We start from the raw sequence: 25,877 nt of genomic DNA, 5'->3' as shown, positions 1-25,877 counted from the left end.
TTTGTGTCACACACCCGTAACTACCTAACTCTTCTATCTCTGCTCATTTTCTATTGTAGAGTAGCCAACCTGCTCAGCCCTTCTTGACCTCCTGGCCTCTTTTTTTACCCTCCTTCTCCATCTTCTCTCCTCCTTCTTAACAGTACACGTTGATAAGTTTCATAATCGCAATTGCCAACTACTTATGTTTGTTCGGGAAGCTGCTGCAATCAACGAAACATCTCTAGAACCACTGGATCAAAGAAAACCCGGGGCCCACACAATGGAGCGGTCTACATAACTGCGTTCGTTTCGTGCACTCTTAACCTCGCCATACTCACCTGACGCCGTGTAAGTACGTGCGTTACACAGCTGTGTGACGCATCAGACGAGAACAGGCATATACTATACGCAAGGCAGACAGATCGTGACAACGTCGCACCTGCCGCCCGGCGGCGTTCCTTCAAAAACGTGACGCAGTCTGTGGTCTCGCGCTTGTTATTGTTTTTACCGTCCATACACACCGCATTATTCGTCCGTTCGTTTCGGCGCTCGGTCTTTTTTTTGTTCCACCTTGTGTGTATACTGCAGCAAGTTCCATAGTTCATTCGCCGTAGCGCAGATGAGCCATGCACAATTGAAAATCTGCGAACACTGCCTTGCAGTGATTAGAAAGGCATGGAACGAGTAGGACCGCTGGTGTCGCAACGTTTCGATAAGCCGCACTGCCTTCATCACCGCTTAATTAGTACAAGGAGGCCATAACTACGGTGAGTAACTTTTGTTTTTGTTACGTCACTGTTACTTATGTCCTTGTGACGTCACTGACGAAAGCGAACAGGACTCATCCAAGAACAGTGTGGTGGAGACGCATGTAGAGAAGAGAACTTGCCTTCTCCAGGGCTCATTTACTGCAGACAGGCCACATTGCGATGCTTGGCTTGTGTCCTTGTGACGTGACTGTTGCGTGTGTCCTTGAGAATTCACTGACGAAAGTGACAAGGAATCCTCAAAGAAGAATGCCGTGGAGCCAACGTGTCGACAAGCAGACCTGCCTTCGTTATGACTAAGTTAGCACAGATGAGCCGCATTTAAATGCGCATCCTTTGTCATTGTGACATCAATGTTGCCTTTGTCGTTGTGACATCACTGACGGAAGTGACGAGGACTCGTCAAAGCAGAATGCAGTGGAGCGAACGCGTGTCGACAAGATGATTTACCTTCGTCAGGACTAAATTAGCCCAGGTGAGTCGCATTTAAGTGCGTAGCCTTTGTCTTTGTGACGTCACTGTTGTCCTTGTCCTGTGACGTCACTGACGAAAGCGACGAGGACTCCTCAAGGAAGAATGCAGTGAAGCGAATGCTTGTCAAGAGAATTTGCCTTCGTCAGGACTAAATTAGCCCAGATCAGCCTTGTTTAAGCGCGATGCTTTTGTCGTGACACCACTGTTTGTGCTTCTGTCGTGACTTCTGTCAAAGCGATGAGTACTCGTCAAGAGAAGATTGCTGCGGAGCCAACGTGTCGACATGGAGACTTGCCTTCATCAGGACTACCTCAGCACAGATGAGCCGTACTTCAGCGCATAGCTTGTGTCCTCGGGACATAACTGTTCCTTATTGGATTATTTTCTGACTGGTTTTTGTCGGTCAACTCAGACACCAGGATTTCCCTGCGACATACGTGGTAATTTAGACATCTTCATCAAAAGGTGTCGGTGAGGTGCTTATGCTGACTTAAGTACGGTGATTTTGATGTGGTCTGTGCCGTGTTTCCGGAAAGTAATGTTGTGCGTGGATTGTGGTCGGCTTACTACACGACATTGGCGCCCTTTCGATGCAACGTGCTTCTGTGTATAACCGTGCTAGGATACGAGCCAAGATGAAATGCATCGAAGTCTTGGGATGCTGTTTTGCAAGGTCAGTGCACTCCAGCAATGGTAACTTCTTTCTTATTCATACAGACCACCGATTTATTCGCACAATCCAAGTTATCAAATACGTTGCAATGTGGAAGTTATCTCACACAATGTTAAAAAAAAAATAGTTCCACGCCTAGAAAACCACCAGAAAGCGAAGCTGTAAGCGCGCTGGTGTGTGATTGGCTAGCGAGATCACGTGCGCCATCATCATCATCATCATCTTCTTCATTACCATTTGAAGCATCATCGTTATAATATCGTTTGGTTTTTTTCTTGATTCACTTCCGCCTCGGGTCACTTGATCTGCGTGACGCCTCCTACTTCTACAACAACAACAACAACGACTATTACTAACGCTACTACTACTACTACTACTACTACTTATGTAGTACGACTAGTACCACTAATACTACTGCAACTACTGCTATACTACTACTGTTACTACTACTACTGCTACTGCTACTACTACTACTACTACGACTACTACTACTACTACTACTACTACTACTACTACTACTACTACTACTACCACTACTACTACTGTTACTACAACAACTACTACTACTACTGTTACTACAACAACTACTACTATCACTACTACTACTACTACTACAACTACTACTACTACTACTGCTACTGTTACTACAACTACTACTACTACTGGTACTATAACAACAACTACTACTACTACTACTGCTGTTACTACAACTACTACTACTACTACCACGGCGGCGGCGGCGACAAAGGGTAGAATAAGCATAGTGTTGACTAAAAAAAAGGCTGCTAGCAGTTAAACTATTCGAGCGTCCTCATCAGTTTTCAAAGCACCTGGCCATTAACAAGAACTATATGTTAACCTACGAAAAATTTAAAAAAAATAAGGTTGAAGTATCTGCAAAGCTTGGGCACCACATAAAAAAGGACGAATCTTAGTGACAACAGTTATTTGAAGAAGCAAATTAAGAAGAAAATATCCTAACACTCAGATCTTCTCGCTCTCATGTCTTTATTGTTTCTTTTTTTGTTTTTTGATGATTTATTACAGGAGAAAAAAGAAGGAAGGTGAGTAATGGAAGTAGCGTGCTGGCGCGTATATACATGTTTTCTGTTCCGCATATCTCGATAATTAACGTGGCGCTCGTGCATATATCTGTGCCGCTACTGTGCACTTTTAGGGGCGAAGCTCCTTAAGGCGGCACCCGTTCGTCCCTCGTAGTCGTAGTCGTAGTAGTCGTAGTGCGTAACCAGTCTTACGGTTTGACCTCCAAGGTGGTGCCGGTGGGAGATTTTTCCTGTGCGTTGTTGAACAATAAAAAATTCGCAGCGTGCGCGTTAACTAAAAGCCGAATTCTTCTGTCTCTCATTCCCCATTAGCAGCCATTGGCATGTTCCAGTAGGAAACGTTAGTAGAAGTAGAAGTGTAAGTGTTAGCTAAAAGCCGACTTCTTCTGTCTCTCATTCCCATTAGCAGCCATTGTTTACCTCCAAGGTAGTGCCTGGTGAGATTTCTCCTGTGCGTGATTAAACAATAAAATTTTGTTCAAAACGCCGTTGATTGATGAAATAAACCAACGAAAGACGCCAGATGTTTTCTAAAAGCAAAACGAAAGAACGCCAGATGTTTCTAAAGCAAAACGAAAAGACGCCAGCTGCTTAACGAAAGACGCCATATGTTTTCTAAAGAAATGGTTTTCTAAACAATGAAAATTCACAGCGTACATGTAAAATTAAAGTGAGCTGCAAGTCGTCATAACTCTCATCGAACCTTTAGTATAAACGCGCCCGATCTCACGTCGGTGATGATGTACTGGGCAGAATTCACGGAAGATTCACGGTTTACCGATGAACCTCCGCAGCTTCGCCCACTCATCATCATTCACTCCGTGGATATGCTGTGATTTTTTTCTTTGTCTCCCGGCACTATGGCCCTGTTTTTATTTTCTTCAGATGATCCACATTGTAAAGCCGCTTCGACTCGTGTTTAATTAGGCAGCCTTAACTTTTCTTTTTTCTTTCTCTCTCTCTTCATCGCATGAAAGTCTCTTGAAACGCTGAAGCGCCAGATTGTGGTTCCCTGCACATGCTTCTCTTTATCTCCCGTCCTCGTAGCTGCCTCATTAGGACGAAAAAAAAAGTTTGCCTTCCAAACTATACTTTAATGCTGTAACTTGTCTGCAGGCAAACTTTCTATGTCAGTCGATAAAGCCTCGACTTATTTTGGCGGAGAGTTCCGGGATCTAAGTTTGGTAGGGGATTACGTGCAGGCCGGGCCCTCAATATGTGCGTTGTATGCATTGTGGCGAAAAATAAATAAAAACAAAACAAAAAAAATTGGATCACGTTCGCTGCATCAGCGCAGGTTGTACGCGAAGACGTAAATGAAGGTTTGGAGAAAAGAGAGAGACTCGGACCATAATGAAGACGGTGATTAAAAGAACCCAGGCCTAACGAGCTCAGGTTGTTGTCTAGGTATGTGACACGCACTAAGAAATAAAAAGAGAGTCACTTGACTATATTTTTTGAACAGCGGGGCTGTTTAAGCTAGCCGTAATTGCTCTATCGGAAGCAGGAATGATCATCATCATGAACCGGCAAGCGTTCCCTTCGTCCTCTTCTTCACCGTCCTCGTCTGTATCTTCTGCTTCGCTCCCAGAACACGTGCGACGCACTAAGAAATAAAAAGAGAGTCACTTGACTATTTTTTGAACAGCGGAACTGCTTAGGCTAGCCGTAATTTGTCTGTCGGAAACAGGAATGATCATCATCATGAACCGGCAAGCGCTCCCTTCGTCCTCGTCTGAATCTTCTGCTTCGCTCCCAGAACACGTGCGACGCACTAAGAAATAAAAAGAGAGTCACTTGACTATTTTTTTGAACAGCGGAACTGCTTAGGCTAGCCGTAATTTGTCTGTCGGAAACAGGAATGATCATCATCATGAACCGGCAAGCGCTCCCTTCGTCCTCGTCTGAATCTTCTGCTTCGCTCCCAGAACACGTGCGACGCACTAAGAAATAAAAAGAGAGTCACTTGACTATTTTTTTGAACAGCGGAACTGCTTAGGCTGGCCGTAATTTGTCTGTGGGAAACAGGAATGATCATCATCATGAACCAGCAAGCGCTCCCTTCGTCCTCGTCTGAATCTTCTGCTTCGCTCCCAGAACACGTGCGACGCACTAAGAAATAAAAAGAGAGTCACTTGACTATTGTTTTGAACAGCGGAACTGCTTAAGCTAGCCGTAATTTGTCTGTCGGAAACAGGAATGATCATCATCATGAACCGGCAAGCGCTCCCTTCGTCCTCGTCTGAATCTTCTGCTTCGCTCCCAGAACACGTGCGACGCACTAAGAAATAAAAAGAGAGTCACTTGACTATTTTTTGAACAGCGGAAGTGCTTAAGCTAGCCGTAATTTGTCTGTCGGAAACAGGAATGATCATCATCATGAACCGGCAAGCGCTCCCTTCGTCCTCGTCTGAATCTTCTGCTTCGCTCCCAGAACACGTGCGACGCACTAAGAAATAAAAAGAGAGTCACTTGACTATTTTTTTGAACAGCGGAACTGCTTAAGCTAGCCGTAATTTGTCTGTCGGAAACAGGAATGATCATCATCATGAACCGGCAAGCGCTCCCTTCGCCCTCGTCTGAATCTTCTGCTTCGCTCCCAGAACACGTGCGACGCACTAAGAAATAAAAGAGAGTCACTTGACTATTTTTTGGAACAGCGGAACTGCTTAGGCTAGCCGTAATTTGTCTGTCGGAAACAGGAATGATCATCATCATGAACCGGCAAGCGCTCCCTACGTCCTCGTCTGAATATTCTGCTTCGCTCCCAGAACACGTGCGGCGATTTCTCCGGCGCGGGATACAACCTGATGGGCGAGAGTACGAGTACAGAGAGAGAGAGAGAAAGAAAGAGAGCAAGATAGATGGAGTGAATTAAAGAAAGAGATAGAAAGAGAAAGAGAAAAATTTTTGGCGAAACAAGATCCTTCACGAGGAGGGATTCGAACCCGCATACCAGGCTCGTAGCCAGGGACACTTGCTGAAGGCCTTGAGAACTCGAGAAAAACATCTATTGTTATTTTTCTGGTAAAAGACCCCCTTCATCAAAATTTTCTGAAGGGGTGGAGGAGGCGGTATGAGTGTTAACGCGTCTCTTATTAAAGAGAGTCATATACGTGGTGAGCCAGGACTCACCGCAAAGGGTAATACATACTCTTTTTCTTTTTTTTTTGGAGCGTAGAGCATCGCTGAATGTGACTGAAAGAAGACAATACTGCTATTAAAACAGCTGATAGCGCTACCGAAGCTGAAGTTGGGCAGCATTTACCGTCATTAAGCCAAAGGTAGACATCATTATGCCAACATAAGGCAATACTGGTTGACATTTTCCGAAGGTAAACCAACACTTACGAACTTTAGCAATCGTTCACTGTCTGTAACTAATATGAAGCAGCTTTAGGCATCATTAACTAATAATAACTAGACAACATTATTTACAACTTAGGTAACACTACTCAACATTATCCAGAGGTAAGCGGTGCTGCTAGTGTGCCAGTAAGTACGGTACTACGAGATGCTACCGCTTGCCGTGCTCCGATCAAAAAATATCACAGAGAGAGAGAAAAAAAAATTGCACCGCCATATCCACGAAGTGAATGATGTTAGAGGAGCTTGCTCGGAGATGATCCGGTAACCCGTGAATGCTCCGTGCACGTTCCTCTACCATCATATATAGACGTGAAAACGTTGTTATACATATATTACATCCACAATGCTTATTAATTTACGACTGGATGCACTATATACATTTTGATGAAGTATATATAGATTTGGATGAACTATAAACATTATATATACACAAAAGATGTTTTACCAAGTTCAAACACATTCCTCTACCATTGTATATAAACGTGACAACGTTGTTATATATGCATTACATAAACACTGTTTATTAATGTAAGGCTGGATGCTCTATATACATTTTGATGAAGTATATATACATTTCGATTAACTAGAAACATTATATATACACAAGAGATGTTGTTTTACCAAGTTCAAGAAGGGCGTCCCTCGATGAGTTCGGGGACTGGTTTCCCTTTAAAGATGATTGCTTTATGATGGATGAACTATATGCACTACATATACACAAGAGATGTTCTTTTACAAAGTACAAGAAGGGCGTCCCTCGATGAGCTTGGGGCCTCGTTTCCCTTTAAAGATGATTGCTTTATGATCAGTAAAGTATGTTGCCAAGGGATCATCGATGATGGGACGCAATGGAAAGTTCGAGAAGGCAACATCGATACAGATGCCCCTGATGGTGGTGGGATGTTTGCAGTCGTACGATACGCATCGGAGAGCGTAACGTGACATCATGTGTTGGCTGATTATTGGCAAGGCGAGATCTTCCCAAGCTGCTGCTGCGTTGCGAGCCCGTCGCGCTGCTGCCTATCATGCTGCGGAGCGGCAACGAAGAGTGTTCACTTAGTGAGCTCCCGGCGAAGAGAAAGGAAGCCAGCGAAACGAGAGGTGCGGCCAGTGCGGCCCTCGAGCAGTCGCGCTTGCGCCGAACGTGGTGTGTGCCGCCTTGAGCGGCGACGCCATCTAGTGAGCATTCTTGAAATCACCAGAGAGAGCGCAGCTGCGCCGAGCGTGGTGTGTGCCGCCGCGCCGACGGTCACATAGGTGAGGACAAGGCGCGAGCATAAGAAGCTTGGCGAGCAAGCTCCTAAAACTTTTATTTATGCAGGCCGAAAGGATCGTCCTCGTTGGGTAGAGCCCTTGTTCAGGCAGGGCCCCGTTGGCTCGCGCCACACCACGTATACCGCTGGATCAGCCGACGCTGCTCCTGCGGCTCTGAGCTGGTCAGCGCACTCTCCCAGGAGGATTGTGAGGGTGAAGGAATAGGGCGGCAGCCCGGTGGTTGTGGACATTCCCAGGTGCAGTGACACACCGTGGGCTTCGCTAAGCAGGAGAGGGGGGGGGGATGGGGAAGGCTGAAATTTACTGTCATATTTTAAACTGAATGTCCGCGCATAGTAAAGTATTGGGCTAGTTGGTTTTGTATAATTGTTAAACTTCGTTATAGTTACCGATTACACGAAGTTAAGGGGGGGGGGGGGGGGGCAGACGGTACCGCGACACACTAGCGCTTGTGTCTTCTTCATATCACCCTGACACTGTGTATCCTATAACATTAGGATAGTTTAACAATTAAACTAGATGTCTCCACCCGTAGCGTTCTGGCACAGACGCACACACGAGAGAGTCTTGTTCGCAACAAAGGTATACACTTAAATATTCCTTAATCACGGTCGTTGTCCGTCTCATGTTCTTCGCGATTATTCGCGACGGGGACGACACAGCGCCTGACTCCCGACTTGGCTTAACGAAGGTTGTTAAGAGCACGTACTCGTTCGGTGAACAAAGGGACGTTTTGCGCTCACCTATGCACGGGTTAGAGCGACGTACGTGAGAACGCGTAAGGCAGGGCATTCGGCAAGCTTCGCGAGAATTGCGTACGCACAGTGTCTCATTATGAAGGGTGTACACGGCTAAAAGACATGCCGGCTCCGCTCGGCTTAATAATGACTTCGTTATTCTGGCAGGTGGGCTAGACTTGTAAGATAGGGGTAAATGCCAATTTTTCGGTGTCCCTAATATTTCGCGCTCCCTCCAGATGTGGGACGTATCTACGACTGCCTTTACAACGAAGTGACTGCTGTCAGTGTGTGTATACTTGCTCCTTTAAATTCGCGTCCTGAGCAACAAAGGTGTATGTGTCTAGGCGAAACCAAAATGCGTCCATTCCATGTAAGCGAAGACTCACAGCATGTATGTGACGCAGGAATCGGCAAAGCCGACTACTCACCACTGGTCCGCAAAAAATGGAGAAGTCGTCCGCCGGCAAACATAGAGTTTCCTAATAATACACTAGATGGAAATCTGGCGCTAGTGTCTACGGGAGCTGTAACGCATGGCGCTTCAGCGCCATGCGTTACAGCTGGGAATGATCGGTAGTACATGGATTTGTCTCAGCTTCGTTCTTTCGGTTCCGTTTGGCTCCGTTTGGCTTGCAGCCGCTTTGGTCGCAAGACGAAGTTCAGCAAACGTTCAGCAGTTCCACTTCAACGCCTTGACCTTTTTAGGCTCACCAATTCAAACAGGCTCACGAAGCTCACGATGACATCTTCTTTTATTCGAAACAAAAGTCAAAACACAACAATAAACAAAGCCATAGGTGCGTTCGAAGTCCCAAGCACGAAGATTAGGCAAATCCATGTACTACCCATCATTCCCATGGTGGTGGAATGATCGGAGCGCCAAAGTTTCTTCTAGTAAATATTGCTGGAAACTCTATGCCGGCAAACACGTATGTGCTACAAAAATTGCGCAAGTCTCACTGCTCGCCACAGGTCCACCAAAAGTGAAGTAGGGGACACACGGGCGGCAAACACCAAATAAGATTTCTGGACAGACTTAGCCAATGATTGAGAAAGACTTTATTGAACTGTCGGGATTGACCCAGTGGTTAACATCACGGCTGCACGTCTCAGCTTCGGTGGTTAACCATCTGTAAGAATATCTTCGGCGGTGATATCATTTATGTTCGTCAAAATATTTTGTGGATGTTCGGGTACATAAAGGTCCTTGTTCTATTCCTTGTCTCTTTCTCTTACGTAACCTAAATCCGCAACTTATCTTATTAACTTTGCGTTGCCGATGGGTTCTGGCAGTGTGAATTGGGGGAGCAGTGTCTTCTTATACGTTTATGGACATCTGCGTTCCTCTAGAATATTAGAGATTGTGTTACAAAGTTCACACTCATGCACATTTGTTGCAACACTTCAAGAAAATAACACAGGTATCCTTACCTAAGTTTTGATCAATGACATTTTCTGCTCACATCGCCGTGCTGCTTCAGGTCGAGCCCCTCACTTAATTGCTTCTTGATCCAGCTATTAGACGATTACAGAGCGACGCTTTTAAAGGCGAAAGCCTTAGACGCCTCATCAAGCGCGAAAAGTGACTCGGCGAAGGTCTCAACACGAACGAGGCAAAAATCATGTGATGACGTCCTCATGGCGTCACCGATCGCGAAAACTGGTGATGTAACTATGACGTCACATAATGACGTAACCGTATGACATCTTCGCTTGGTCAAAGTAGGGCCGACCGCGGAGGCAGCGCAAAACCACGTGAGGTGCAGAAAACTTTCGGGCGGAAGGGAACCAATACAATCGGCTGTAAATAAAAAGAAGATGGCTTTCGCCTTCCAGTCGTCCTATGCGAATGCGTTTGGTACCGTCACTACCGTGTGATTTTGTCAGCGTCATCAAAAGCATAAAGCTGAAGCGATGATGAAATCATCAACACTATTTTCAGTTACCTATTTATTCTCGTAGCTTTTTAGTCCTTTGTGACAATGGAACTTTCTGCTGACGGTGCTTGCGGAAATTGTTGAAACTGAAATCAACCTGCAATATTTGATTCTCTCAATAATCGATGCCACTTTGGCCCATCACCCAGCCTGGGCGCAGCCGTCACTGGCTTGCTCTAGCCAAGTGCCTGCAGTGCTCTTTCCGGTCAATGGTTACAAGGAGTGAATTCGCGAATACGCTTCTTGCTTTTCTTGACCCCGAGTCCTATAATGTTCCTGTCAGCGGCACTTGCAATGACAGCGAATGGAAATATATATTCCGTTACACCGACCAAAGGATGTTGCCCCTGGCAACGAGCTCTGTGTTGTGTTCCGCTTGCCCTGTGATTATGCGTGCTTCGTTTGCCGTGTGAACAAAGCTCTTAATTTCCGCCCCGACCGTTCTTTGGCCGCTTCTCAAATGTCCGGGATGTTTCTTTTATCTGCTGTATTGACGTCTCTGCTTCTTCGACCGTGAGCCGCTCCGCGTCTGCTTTCTATGACACTTCATTTTTTGTAGCTTCGGTTCATTGGTGGGCACCTAATAATCAGCGTCCTTTCTTCGGCGCGACGAGTCCATGTGGCTCCTTGAATAAGGGAAACGAAACGAGCGTCTAGAGCAGTGGTTCTCAAATGGGGACCCCAGGGGGTCCGCGAAACTATTTTTAGGGGTCCGTGACATGCATCGTTGAAATAAAGAAACGCTTTTTTTGAAGGCACGCGATGTCTCGTAACAGTGGCCCCTTCTGCATTTTGGTATGCTTCACCGCACTCTACTACTGCATTGCGGCGGAGATGACTTGTGTTTCCTCTGCGCCATGAGATGTTTTAAAGCTTTTGTTGCAGTTTTATGTTATCACATATGTGCGCGAGTATACTTTTTAAGGCTTGCATATCTTAAGAGCAAACATAGCTAGAGACAGATTGAATGCGGCTACAGGCCACACAACTTATTTACAAGCTGTTGAGATCGATTTGGCATGGCAGTTCAGTTTCAACATTCGTTGCCGGGGGGAAATAAAAGGCATCTATTTGGCACTGCATTGCATGTTGTGTTGGTTTGCATTGCATGTTATTTTAAATGTAAGTACATTGAACAAACCTGGAGGTACATAAAGACACGACTGCGCGAGCATAAGTATGTCTGTAAGTAGATTATTCGCCCCGGAAACATGGCTACTCATTGCGGTAGGTGTCAGTGTCATCCAAAACTCGGCTGCACCACGATTGTATCGCGATGTCAAAACTCTAAAGAAAGGGAAATTATCGAAGCTATCACGATGCGCCGCGCTGGCGTTGACACCTGTGTTAGCGCCCCTTCAGTATCATTAACGGATGACCGGGTGTCGTTCATTCAGAGCAGGGAAACTACTATACCTCGAGACAAGTGGGCGTCTGATTGCGGATACCATATATCTTGATGTGTTTTTTGCGCATGTGTCAATGTTTTTTACCCCCTTTCCTTGAGTGTATATATTTCGTCATGATTTCGTAATATAAACAGTTGTTAGTTGGCGCTTTTGCTGGGCCCCTGTGGTTCTATCTACGTCGTCTTTTGTTTTCTAGTAGCACGCTGAAAAGTTTTGACGATGCACTCTTCGTGTAGGCGACAAGGCGACAGTATACTGTGGTACTTTTATTCACTGTTATTCACGTTATCCGAAGGTTTTAGGTTCGACCCCTACGAGCGGCAACTTGTCCTTTTGTCTACTTTAATTTCTTCACATTTAATAATGATTACCATATTACAGTCAAAGACTACAAAATAAGGCCCCTATACTGTTGGCTTCATTGTACGTTGGTATCATTAGGGTGTTTTCACTTAATGCTTCGATTCGCCAACGCGGTAATATTCGTGGATGTGGTGTTCTCCTGCGAGCACGAAGTTTCGAGTTCCATACCGAGCGGTGAAGGTTCGTTCTGATCAGGGCGAACTGGAAGTACGCCTTTTCTTGGAGTGAACCACGTCCTATTGTAATAGTCAGGCTTCATGCGTTTACCTAGTGTTACGTATCGCAGACGTCAGCCTCCATTCTATTCACCAGACTAGCGGAAACTCTATTCATCGAAAACCTGTACATCTCAGGCTTTCATTACAACCTTTGCATAGGCGGGCAACACAGAAGCAAGGACCTGAAACAAGTGCTGTCAGCAAACACCGGGCGCATGGCGGGGCAATATGATTCATTCCTTTTGTTCTCTAAGCAGTGGTGCACCGCCTCTGAATCCTCATTGTTCGAGCAGGTCGCGGTAATCTCCACGCGCAACGGAAATTCTAATCCACACTCGAAACAGACAGCGGCAACTTTTTACTCTGGCTCTGAACTCGAGCTGCTTTGTCCTATGGTTCCATATGAAAAAAAAAGAAAGAAAAAGTTTTCTTACAGATTTGGGAAACAAAAGGCCTCTCTAATCTCTGAGAGCACAAGTGCGGAAAATTGAGTCACTGCCGATGTTTATAGGGCGCTAAAGTTGCGTTCTTCTTCTTTATGTGTCCCTGACTTTTCGCACTGTATAAGTAAAGGAAGGAAGGAAACGGAAAAAGGAGAAGGCAGGGAGGTTAACCAGAAACACTTCCGGTTGGCTACCCTACACTGGGGGATCGGGGAAGGGGAATAGAAGAACGAGAAATATAGAGGAGGGAAGAGAGAAAAAGATACTCTAGAACATAGACGACGTGACCCAACTCATGCGACGGCCTTATACGTGCGCAGGGATCTCCATTAAAGGAGGAGGGGGGAGGAGGGTTGAACCTCTGGCTACACAAATAGCCAGAAGTTCACCCTCCTCTCCCCTAAACACCAATAGGCTTCACGTATAAGATTCACCTTTATTTTAGCTGCTAAAACGACGAACGCATGAGAGACGGCAGGATTTAGCGCTTGTCCTGCCGTCTCCCACGGGTTCGCGTTTTTTTTTTTTTAACGCTAAAATCGGACGTGTCGTCAAGCATTCACCAACTCGCTCAGCAACAAGTTCTCATTAAGCATAAAATCCAGCCTGGGAGGCATCAGGCTTTGTACGTGAACGTATGTCTGTATTTATCTCTTCGTGGTTTTGCGTGCTCGTGCATTCATTACTTCGGAAGCATGTCTAGAACACATGCGCTGTCAAGTAACGCAGTGTGGTGAGGTTAACTCGACAAGGCAGCTATCGCTAAAGATATATATATATATATATATATATATATATATATATATATATATATATATATAATGCTTACCGAAGCGCGCACGCAAGATTGCCAAAAGGGCAACGCGGGCAACTCAGGGATATGTCCGCAAATAATGCCTCTATATACATGAGGGCTCTCACCGGCGCAAGAAGCCACCGGGAACCTTAATGAGGCATTCTCCTTCACCGTGCACGTCAAACGCTTGCTCTATATCAACCGCAGCCTGTCATATACCGGCAAGTTTGCTCCATGGGTATATATACAAAAAAAAAACAAACTAGACAACGCTCCAGCGCCGATGACGTTGAAATCTGACGCATCCCCGCACGTCTGGCGCCACGAAGGGCATAATTACGTTACGGTAACCGATGCCCTGCAAGGTGGGCGAAGGCATTGGATGAGAAAGTAAGTCGATAAAGAACGAAAGTCTGAGTTATACGACGCGAGGGGGAGAGGACGTTCTGAATGACGTCCACGAGAGGAGTGGTGGTTATATGGCAGTGTCGATCAATGTGGTTATCGTTCTCCTTCGCAGGGAAACGCAGGAAGCGTAAGCCGCGAGCGGACCGGCAATTACCATTCGTAGCCTATATAGGGCCAGCTGCTTGCCTATACGGTCTTCGTGATTTGTCTTGTTCTTTTGACACGCTTTCCTGTAAGCAAGCAAGCAAGCGCACACACAGACGCACACACGCTTCGTGTATGAACGGATAAATCTGATTACTAGCGGATTTGTGTTTATCCACTTTGATTTCCTTTTTTTTTCTTGAGTCTAACGGTTTTGGCTTCCTCCGCCTTATCGTCACCGGTGGGTGGCCGAAAAAGGAAGGAAGGAAACACATCCGGTCGTTATTCCTGTCCTTCTCGGCGAGCAAGATCGTTGATTCCTGAATATTTTAGGAACGCGAGGTGCACGTGGTGGTCTTCTTTTTTCCGTTTGCTCTTTTGGAGATGAAATATTGAGCGCGAACGGCGCTGAGAGTTATCGCTTCATGAGCATTCGCCCGCAAGTCTGTGGACTATGAAACTGTCGAATGGAAAGCGTCGATTTATTTTTTTTTCTAAGACGAAAGCCTTAGATGCCTCAGCCTTAGATGACTCGTCGAACGCGAAAATTGACCGTCAGTGGCGTCGGCACGAGTGATCTAAAAAAATCATCGTAACGTGATGACGTCACCATATGACGTCATATGACGTGACGTCACATCATGACGTCATTACATGACGTCGTCTCTTGGCCAGAGGTGGGCCGATCGCGGAGGCAGTGCAAAGCCAGGTGAGGCGCAGAAACCTTTCGATGACTGTGATCCCGGAGACAGTGCAAAAGCGCGTTTGGCATGCAAAGCTTTTGGAGGGGGGCGGGGAAGGATAAATACATTGACTGAGATGAAAAAGGTGATGATGGCTTTTGCCTTCGAGCCGGGTCATAAACATTTACATTCCAATGATACAGCCTATTATTATGTTCCTCTAACACTAACCTGATGTAGAAGTAAAAAGTGTGATATGTTTCGTCGCCAGGATTGTCTTGTTTCAGAAAGCAAATTATAACGGCAAATGTTAACGCGTGGAAGTTAGCTATTGAAAAAATTCTCGGATGTCCAACCCTCCCGCCCCTGCCCCCCCCCCCCCCCCCGAAAATTTTCAAGTTGCCATGGGTATATATAAAGCCAAACCTACAGACCCACCGCACGCATAAACATAATGTATGATTGAACCTCCAACCCGTCCAAAAGTAAAAAAAAAACGAAAGAAATCTGGGTACGCCTCTCACTACCGCGCTCGTTCTTTCAATTTCAGAGGCCGTTCAGGGGCTCTTACAGAGGTGCAGCGTTAAATGAAGAACAGTGATGTTTGCTTTGTCATGGGTATAATAAATAGGAGAAGTCAAACAAAGAAAAAGGAAATTATTTGTAGAACAAACGTCTTTCAGCACTCACTTTTCCCACACCTGATAACCCAGTGAAGTCTGCTACCGCAGAAAATTGCGGATTGTAGTACTTAAGCATCGTTCAGAGCATTACCTCTGCCTTACTGTGGGATATACGACGACATGAGCTTTTTTTTCCCGCTTCTGTAGCGTTAATTTTGTTTCCTCAGTTGTCTGTCTGTATGAGCATATGTAACCCTGTGTATCCCCCACCCCCTGCATTAATGCCTTGAGGTGCTGGAGGTATTCGAAAAAAAATAAGATAAATAAATAAATAAATAAAGTACAGGGCTATAAATGTGGCTTCACGCTTCCCTTGGGTTTCTGGAGCCGTGTGGCGGATAACCGCAGGGCAGAGGTCGGCGGCAACTTGACTCGCGTCGAAATGCTCGAATTCGAGCTATTTGTGACTTGACTGCAGCTGCTGCCGGCAGTTATTCTTCGAGAAAGAAATATCCGAAGCACGTGTCCAAGGAGTGGGCTTTGTTCTTTCCCGCGAATCATAAAAAAATACGATATCGCGAAACGTGAACCGAAGGCTTCCAAAACCTTCAGCTGCGTCTCACATTTCCCTGCGGGTCACCACAGTTGCAACAGCCGCACGGAAAGACAGTTTCCGAAGAAACGTCTTTCTCTGATTCTTTATGGCTGTCATGGTTTCATTGTTCTAACTTGTGAGCCGTCGCTCATAAAAAGAAAGTGATATTTGGAAAGGAAATGATAGATAGATAGATAGATAGATAGATAGATAGATAGATAGATAGATAGATAGATAGATAGATAGATAGATAGATAGATAGATAGATAGATAGATAGATAGATAGATAGATAGATAGATAGATAGATAGATAGATAGATAGATAGATTGGTGGATGGATGGATGGATGGATGGATGGATGGATGGATGGATGGATGGATGGATGGATGGATGGATGGATGGATACCACATGCTATCACGGATGCTACTTTTCATCCTGCTGTTACCCAAACTTAGCTACTACTATGAAGGCAGTACAAGCTATCGATAACGAAGTGTATTGAGATCACGTGAATGCAGAGTTATAGAGACTGTGGGGGAGGAGGAGGGTGGAGGGAGTGGGCCAATGCAAATACAGAGCTAGGTTGCTTAGATAGTGATGTGATCGGGGGTTGTTCATAGGACCCGGACCAGCTAGGCCTCAGGGGGAAGTAGGAGTTCAGGAGCCGGGGCTGATTACAGGAACGTTTATTTACATGACGATTTGGTAGCGTGTTTTGGAACGTCTCGACACTCGCGTCAGAAAGCCTGGGTCTTCCCCAAATTCCCTGCTGGAGAAAACCATTGAGTCCAGGACAGTCCAATCAACAAGACTTAGTTGTCTTCATCTCCGCCCCCAAAGGGGAAAGGTCAAGCACCGCCTCCTTCCCACCTCAGGAAAGAGAGAAGCGGCGCGCCCGGCTCAACGGACGGCGCCCGTGAGGTGAACAAAAGACACAGTAGGGCACCGTGCACACAGTGAAGGCATCGCGGCAGTGCAGATTCCTGAAAACTAGCCGTGTTGTCAGGTTCAGTCTTTCCTTGCCTCGATAGCGCCGCCGCCGGCGCAGCTGCCGGCCGGCTCCCGGCCGGGCCACAAAGCCACAAAGGCACCGCGTAGTGTGGGAAAGGTTCCCGATGAGGAATCTCAGGCGCTCGGCTAATTGCCCGGTGCATCTCGCAGAATGCTGAACAAAGCTGTGCACAAGTGACTGCCTCTTTAGAAGAACTTGTTGGTGGGCGAGTTGGTGCATCTTAATACAAATGGGATAACTGCGCTACCTGACACACACGTAACAATCATAGACACACACAGGCGCCTGTGTGTGTCTATGATTGTTACGTGTGTGTCAGGTAGCGCAGTTATCCCTTTTGTATTATGACTGCCTCTTTCGAGCAGCCTCAACTGCAAATAGTTCGCTTCCAGGCAATAAAATCGTCAAATTGGGCCGGGTGGGTCCAAGGCGATTGAAGAGGAGAAATGACACCTTTGAAGGGTTCAGAACACGACTGCCGCGTCGTCGCCGCATCAGGTGCACTTCAGGGAACGTTTGCGGTGAAAAAAGCAGGGCAGAGGGCGCCAAATCATTCCCACGGCCTAGCGGCACCAAGCCGTGAAAGCCGATCATAACAATATAGATAGATAGATAGATAGATAGATAGATAGATAGATAGATAGATAGATAGATAGATAGATAGATAGATAGATAGATAGATAGATAGATAGATAGATAGATAGATAGATAGATAGATAGATAGATAGATAGATAGATAGATAGATAGATAGATAGATAGATAGATAGATAGATCAAGCTAGGCGCCTCGGCTGGAGGCAGCGTCTCTTCGTTTCAACTTCGCGCGCCTTTTGTTCGATGGGGATTAAGCGGTTGCTGCAAGACGCAGGTGCGTGGCGCTGCGGTCGGTTTTGCGGGACAGCCGTGAGGAGTTCGGGAGGGAATCCGGGTGAAGGAGGGAAAGAGAGCGTGAGAGTTGTCTCTTCGAAAGGCGGAGTGGAAGCAGCCACGTGGTTTCGGGAACGGCGCGATGCGAGGGGGGGGGTATATTTTGGGGAAGAGAGGAGAAGGGCGTCGGACAGAGAGAGTGCGTCGCGCGCACCGGGGCAGCGCCCGTTTCGCTCGTAGCGCGCCGGGCAGGAGGCTCGTCGCGCGGCGTGTTTCGGTTCCCGCGAAGGGTATTTGCCGAATGCGCCTCGGGCACGCAACAGTTCGCGGCAGAGTGGCGCGAGCGACGCTTATCTCGTCTATCGACATTCGGAGATGAGTAGAGACCGAAATAGATGACTCAACTTACTTCTAGTCGTGTATGTGGGAAGTATGATCAGTGACGGTTTGCCAACGTCCCAGAACGTCGGACGAGCATGGACACACTGGCGGAGCTTCATAAAAGGCCTGTGATTGTGTAGGCGGCAATTAGAGACAGGAATAAAAGGTGTCAGTTTACTTCAAGAAGTGTTCGCTTCAAGTGCGGTCAGCGACAGTTGGCCAATGATCTGGAACATCGGACGAGCACGGATTGACCGACCGACCGACCTTCATGAAAGTCTTGCGATAGTTTGTGTCGACGGCTAATGAAGACTCGTGGTGAATGTGTGCGCGAAGTGTTTGCCGACAGACGTACAGCGGCTTGTGTGTTTGCAACATAAAACATTTAGACCATTGGTAAAGCTCGATCACGGCGCCGAAAGAGGTACACCTGGATTCTTATACACACCTCTCGACCATGAACGAAGAACATTATCACTTGTTCATGGTGTCACTTGTTCGTTTTTGATACCGAACATCGTCAGGGGATGTGAGTGATGCGTACTAACTTGGGACGGTTGCCTTCGGATGTTGTTTCAACGGAGAAGCGGATAGTCCAGTGTTAAAAGGACATTTATCACCTACTTGTTCAGGATACGCAGGATGACTTGATGTGACGCAGACGAAGCGTGTAAATATTGAGTGACCCCAAACAAAGACGTCACTGGTGCTTTCAAGTTCTCTGTGACTGTGCATGATACACTGTATGTCCTATCTTACCCTCCTGGTCGGCTCCGGTAATTCCGGCGTGTTCTTCTTATGCGAGGCTTAGATCCGACCCAGTACTTCGATTTACTGCAACAAACTTTTTGCGACCGCTACAATAAGCGAAGTTCTGATACGACGACTGCGTCTATACGAAGACACCAGTCGACCAGAGTACAAGCACAAAGGAACATTGCCTGCGAGTTTGGGTCTGCGTAAGTGCACGCCAGAAAGGACAAGTCGTTAGTTAGCTCGAAGACGAGATAAATAGGAAGAAGTGTAAACCGTGCCAAGGATTTTACGACATTCCGGGAACCTTTCGCAAGAAATACCAGGAATAGACGTAAGTGCATGTTCAGAAAAAGAAAAGTAAGAGCGTTGCGCAGAAAGAATGCGGTTACTTGCTCCTTGATGGCATTTCTACCGAACCTGCCTGAATGTTCTTCACAGGAGAATGTGTCCACTTGAAGTGGACAGTTTGAGGGGATACTGTTGATTCCGTGGATTCCTCTCGGAGCAATTTTCGAGCCTGTTTCTCAGGCACCCTCCGCTGAAATAGGTTTGTTTCTTTCCTTTTAGAACATTACGTCTAGTCTGCCTGACCCTTTGATGCGGAATATAAGGGAGGAACGTTTTACGCCATGACCTCCGGCTTTTAGCAGTGGCGCGGACGAAAGTAGAAATTTCGCCTTGCGCAAGAAGAGGAGCACTCAACGAAACCAGTGTTCCTAGCTTCTCGATGTGACAAAAAAAAAAAAAAAAAAAGAACGGCGCCTTGCTTGCAACAACCAGCGTGATCGCTCAGTGTCATGCTACTTCAGTCCTGCAATGTCGACATCTCATCCATGACACTCAAGGGAACGTGAGCGCGAAAAGAGCAGTAAACGTGAGAAGTTGATGTTTCTTGCGACTTGTTCAGAAAGTGCACTGTTCCTCCGCGGGTTCTTGGGAAATGTTTCTTGCAAAAACGCTGCTTTTTCGCGCCCTTCATGACGGAGCATGTTCAACGGACTCGTTTGTCAACAGGAAGCTGTCGATGAGTACTCGACCCGTTTGACGTGACACGACTGAGTGCACACGTTTAAAAAGGCGGTGATCACCCCTAGCGTAAAGGCCGGGAAGAGGGGACTTGGGCAACGCAGTCGGCACTTGTACACTGCGAGCCATTTTCTTCATATCGCACCGTTACACCGTCTACCCTCTGCGAACGTTTCGGGGTGACTGAAAGCTCCGCACTCGAAGGGTTCTGCGTCAGAGCAAAGTTTCTGCTCTTCCAGTTAGACAAGGAAACTTCCTGAACATCGTAGACGACCGTCAGTGCAGCCGGACTATTTCGAAAGTTTGCAACTACAAAAACACATCCGGTTGAAACTTCCACCGCGTACAGCACAACGCAACCACTCTGGGAACAACGCCGAGCGCCTGTTTGCAACACGGGCCATCTCTATTGCCACCGAAAAAAAAAAAAAACTTTCTACCAGTATATCCAATGAGGTGAATCGCCCTGTTCAAACAGCGCAACGGTCAGGACTGCGAATGACAGAGCCGGCTGTGCTGTGAGCGTTGCGTTTGTGAGCTGGTACGGTCCGGAAGTGTTCCGAAGAGTCCTACGTCACTGCAGCAGATCTACAGCTGCGCATGGACGAGTGTCTCCGAAGCGTGTTGACGTAGCCTGGTCGTTAATTAGGGGAAAAAGCCTGAACACTTCTAAAGGGAATCGGATACGCGCACAGCCTGCGGGGAACTAGAACGTTCGTGTTCTGCTTCAGTCATCGACCTAACTGCTCTGCGCAGCGACACGTCTACTGTATTCCATCGCCGCGAACGTTCTGCACTAGGCTTGTTCCTGTGAAGCGCCTGTTGGTGTGTGTGTGTGCGTGTGTTGTGGTTAGAGGGTGTCGTCATCACAGTGCGATGACCGAATACGCTTGGGCTTCCTCCGATTTCCTCCCGGAAATGTTTTCCTTCCGGTCTCGCCGGCTTACGTCATCAAGCGTCTAACTTGTTAGACGGTTAACTCCGCTTTGAGAGCCTTGCAGCGACGCTCAGATTGCCGTGGGGTAAATTGTGTTAGCGTTGTAGGGGAGGCGTCGAATAATTTGACCTAAGTTATGGCAGGACTTGGAGAGTCCCTTGTGACCTAGTCTAACGTTGGGCCGTGGTTAAAGTGCGGTCGCTTGTCATGCTGACGGCGAAAAATTAGTTTGGACGACGCTCTCGGTAATCGCTAATGGACGCGAGACGCTTCTTCTTGGAAAGCTACTGGGTTATTTGACGAGCGGGACTTACTGAAGTCTCCAAAAAGCCATCGCCGTGATAACAACCGAGAAAAAGAAGAGAAAGAAACCAGATGCAGTAACCTGATGTTAAAGACGAAGTACAACCTGCTGTTTTTTCCTTCTTAGTTTAAATATTTGCTGATATCGTTTATAGATTTTACTTAGGAACACAGCGATAGATCAATGATATCGTACATAACTTATCCTCAAAATCTTGGAACCGGAGTGAATTTGTCTTGTAGTTAGACGTGGCTGACATTTCTGAGGCTTATGCATACATATTATCAGGAACCACTAATTACCATAAATTTATACTCAAGTGCTTGAATAGTTTTTTTTTTTAATTTGGTTTAGTTGTATGATTTTTTGGTAGGGCGTAGGATAGTGCTGCGGCCTGGTAGGCAACCTAACTTTGCTATTAACCTTAAGGTCTTCGAGAAGCTTTTAGTGCGAAAGCGTTTAAAACCTATAAAAGAAGCGTGGTACGTTTGTTAAGTCATTTCTTTAGTTTTTGCTAAGAGATAGATCGATCTTAGCTCTGACATTGCCAGCTAAGACTGGTTGGTCAGCAGCAAGCGTGGTCGTTTTTCTCGAAACTTTTTCCCTACGAAAAAACCAAGGGAAGATATAGCGTTCCCGCATAAAACCATTCTAACTCCAGTATGAAATTGAAAACCTGGCAGCATGCCGCAGTTTCATTGCGTCTAGCAACGAGCAACTATTGCTTTTATTCTTCTGGCACTTCACCGCTGAACGCTGCACATCAAACCTGCCAAGTTTATGCTGATTCTGGTTTCACGCGTTCTCCAATATCCCTTGCGCCCGTTTACTTATTTACTTATTTTCACCGACAGGCCCCTTAAAATGCATGATCGTTTCGCGAAACAGTTTCCAACTTTTAGACCCAAAGCCGACGTCTAGAAAGGCAGCTGCCTTCCTTTCCACTCAACTTTTTTTTCTGTTAACCGGTGACTTCTTCGAATATCTCGTTACTTTCTCCAACTTCCCGTCAAAACAATTTTCCCATAAAAACGCTATAACCAGGAAACTAAAACTCCTATAAAACATTTATTCTATTCACGTGTAGTTACCCCGCGGAGGGAGCAACCCTAACTCGCAACGCCTGACTTGTCTGACTGGAGAAAGACCAGCGTGTTCTATCGATTCGATTTTAGAAAACCATCGTGACTGGCAAAGATACAAAGGCAAGTAACGAATAGCCTATCTGAGCCAAGACTTTCAGTTCTTATTATTAGCAATATTTGACAGCTATCGTCAGGTTAGGTTTGTTCTCACGTTCATCGCCTGATTTCCTACTCCAGCGAACTAACGGGAAAAGGTACGGATACCCAAAATTTGAATTTAATGTCTATAGCTTAACCTAACAGGGTAAATTACTATCACATTTGATACCGGTAATCTATTACAATGCAAGTAATCAGGTTATTCTCTCTACCCGCTTGATAAGAACAACGATATTTCCCGGTGAACGACGCAAACAATAGACGACTGGTCTATAAGCTCTTAACGTTTCTGGGAACATAGACCAACGCTTTGCATCTTCCGCCTCCCTCTTCGAGAACTCCTCCGGCTTGCGGAGTTCGGCGCATTTCCTTGATTGCGAACGTCCGGGTTAGCGCGTTCGGATCCAACCACTTGTTGATCGAAAAAAAGAAAAAAAAAGCTTTTTCCCTGTGAAGTTCACCGCCTAGTTTTAGATTGAAGATCCGTTCTTCCCTTTGATCACCTCCCGTCTCGCGCTCAGCTTCGTTCTTTTGAAGTTAGCTCAACTCCGCGTCCCCTGGGAAAGGGTTGTTCAGCGAGTGGCTAGAATTAGGAATTAATGAGCTTTCGCCGCCAACCTCCGATCGATGAACGAAGGCTTCGGGTTGAGCGATTCAAAACGACCTCGACGCTTCTGGAATGAATAGTACCTTTAAAGAAGCCTGATTGGCTCGTTTAAATTGCATCTGCGGTTCGTTCTAACACATACGTGTCTTAGCGTTGCTGCTCCGATGTTTGGAGAGAATGGACATATCCTTAGAGGGTTCTTGAAGAAGCAAAGGCCTCTGATTAACTAAAGATTGGAGTCATCGTTAAGTAGCCTCGGCTATTGTGGTTCAGAGTAGAGCAGAAACGGACTTTTTTTTCCTTCTGACTAGATCTGTCGAAGATGCATAAATTTCTGCAAGCATATCCGTAGTTAATAATCAAAAATTATCTCCGCGCAGATTATGTTAAACCAGATAAGTTTTTTTTACTGTAAAAGGAACACCATTACAATGTAAAAGACCCCAGTGCGTGTTCCTACCATGTCTCAAAGTTTAGGTGCACACAATTGAACATTTTAACCGATTCTTTCTGCCATAGCTGCCAGATATAAGTACACCGTTTTCTGTGTTGCATTAGCTAAGTTCCAGGAAGCATACGGTTGCAACGCAAGCAACAATGTTGTAGAAGGACGCAACGAACTAAGACTAAAGGCAGAAGATCGTTGAAATTTTCTCGCTATACGTTTGCTTAATGTTTAGCACGTTGCAGTGTTCATTCTTTCGAAGAGTCAGCCTTCGTGCGCCTCCAAGCAAGCTCTCCGCCTTTCGTACGCACTCCAAGGCAAGCCCAGTTCTTCCTGTCTCCTTGCAGGTATCTTGTGTACATCGGTGTTTAAAGGATTCCACGAAAATGGTTGCAAAGTCAACATATTGCCTAAAAAAGCAAACACGAGGAGAGGGTTCAACGGAACACTGAAAATTCCGCGCTTCTTTTGTATTCCACGGTCTCTCGAACGGTAGCGCGTCGCTGTTCTAGTCTAAAGGAAACGAAAAACATTTACGAGTGCCTAGCGCGGCAAATGTGCTTCGCAGGAGGCGCAGATGTTTCGCTCCAAGTACCTCGGGTCACGTGATCTCCTTTCGAGCCGACGCTTTGTGCGCACCTCAGGTGCGGTGATTGCCTACGAACGCGAAGCACTTTGCCCGGTTGTAACGGCCTCTCTTATCACCGCCTCTGGGCGCTTTTATAACCGTAAGGTCATCGTGCTCGAACTATGCTCAGAGACGTAGCTTTTTTTAGGCTATAGTTTCGGTTTCGCCGCCTGGTGTGTGACACGTTTTTTTTTTTTCTTAAGCTTGCCACCGGTACACGAGACTTCGCTCAAAAGCTCACTAAGAGCAGCAAAGGAAGCAAGCAGTGAACGCCACAGCGTTCTTTGAGGTCGGAACTTTCGAACATTCGAGAACCGAGATTTCGCGGTTACTTCGAGAAAGAACGTGGCTGTAACTACGAAGATTCACTCGAGAGCTCACTAAAAGCGACGAAGGAGTCAAACAGAGAACGACCAAGTGTTCTCTGAGGGCGCTACTATTGAACACTGAATACTCGCGACCTCGCGGTTACTTCGAGAAAGAACGCGACGACAGCTACAAAGAGCGCGAAGCAACAAAACGAAAGAGCATAACAGGGCTGCTTCTGCCATCGCGATAGCCCTACTTTTTTCTCTTCTCCCCTTCTTTCTGCACGCTCCGTGTGCATGTCAGCTATTTCCAGGAGCCAACCATTGTTCGTCGAAGCGGAAATTGCCCAAGATCACACAAGACCAAACGGTTGCTTCCGCGCTCGCGACCTCCTCGCCCCCTTATTTCCTTTTTTGCCTCTCTCGCTCGGCGCTCCTTATTCTCGCCCCCAAAAGCGCACGTCGACATCTCGCAGAGTCGGACCTGTCGAAACCTACAGGCGCGCTCACCCTCGCGCACGCGACCACTTTTCGAGTTGTTGCACGGCATTGCTATATACCTACGCATGCCAACGGACAGTCTCAACTCGCAGCAGGTTCGACTCCTTCTGAACGATTTGGCCGCGCAGCGGCCGCAGGACTTTAATCTCTCCAACCGCGCCACTCCCAGCTATGTTCATCAGTTTAAATGTAAGCGAGAATTTGGTTATAGTTCAAGCGCAGGGACGTGACGGAGTATTCCGGAGTGCGAACGGTATATATGTTCTGGAATGCGAGAGAACCGTGACAAATTTCCAGCGCCCACGATAACTGTACGCCAGAAAATTTTGACCTCTCTGCGGACTGATCAAGCTTAGGTCTCTCGTCGTTGAAATTAAGCTTCGTTCCCAGATTTACACTCTCATATGTATCGAGGGTAAGCTGGTATTGAAGTTCGAATACACGAACCCGTTCACCGCGACTCAGTGGTTTTTCTTACACAGTGGTTACAATGTAATGACCGCTCCCATCCAATACAGCTGAGAGTTCGCGCGTTAAACGTTGATCTGGTTGAGCTTGCATTTCTATTGTGGGACTCTCGACGGAAGACTAGGGGGTGAGGTTTTACCTGTCCGTCACAGGCAGCCCGAGCTGCAACGAGATCGCTACGCAACTCTTTTATCTAAACAGCTCTAAACGCGGAAACGGTAAAGCGAGGCTGTGAGTCATTCTATAGGGGGGACTACGTCATAGCGCTAGCTGAGTCCCCGCTGTTTTTGGGTCGTGTAGGTTGGGCTTTGCAGCCCGAGAGTGACGAGCTCGGCATTTCTCTCGCCCGCGCTCTCCGAAGGTCGTATTTATTCTAAATGCCTCGACGGCACGAAAGAGCAGCGGTGGTAGAGAGGGCGGGGGAAGCTA

This window comes from Rhipicephalus sanguineus, chromosome 8 (assembly GCF_013339695.2).
Source record: "Rhipicephalus sanguineus isolate Rsan-2018 chromosome 8, BIME_Rsan_1.4, whole genome shotgun sequence".
Classification (NCBI taxonomy): Eukaryota; Metazoa; Arthropoda; class Arachnida; order Ixodida; family Ixodidae; genus Rhipicephalus; species Rhipicephalus sanguineus.
The sequence above is the reverse complement of the archived record's forward strand: the minus strand, read 5'-3'. Positions refer to the sequence as shown.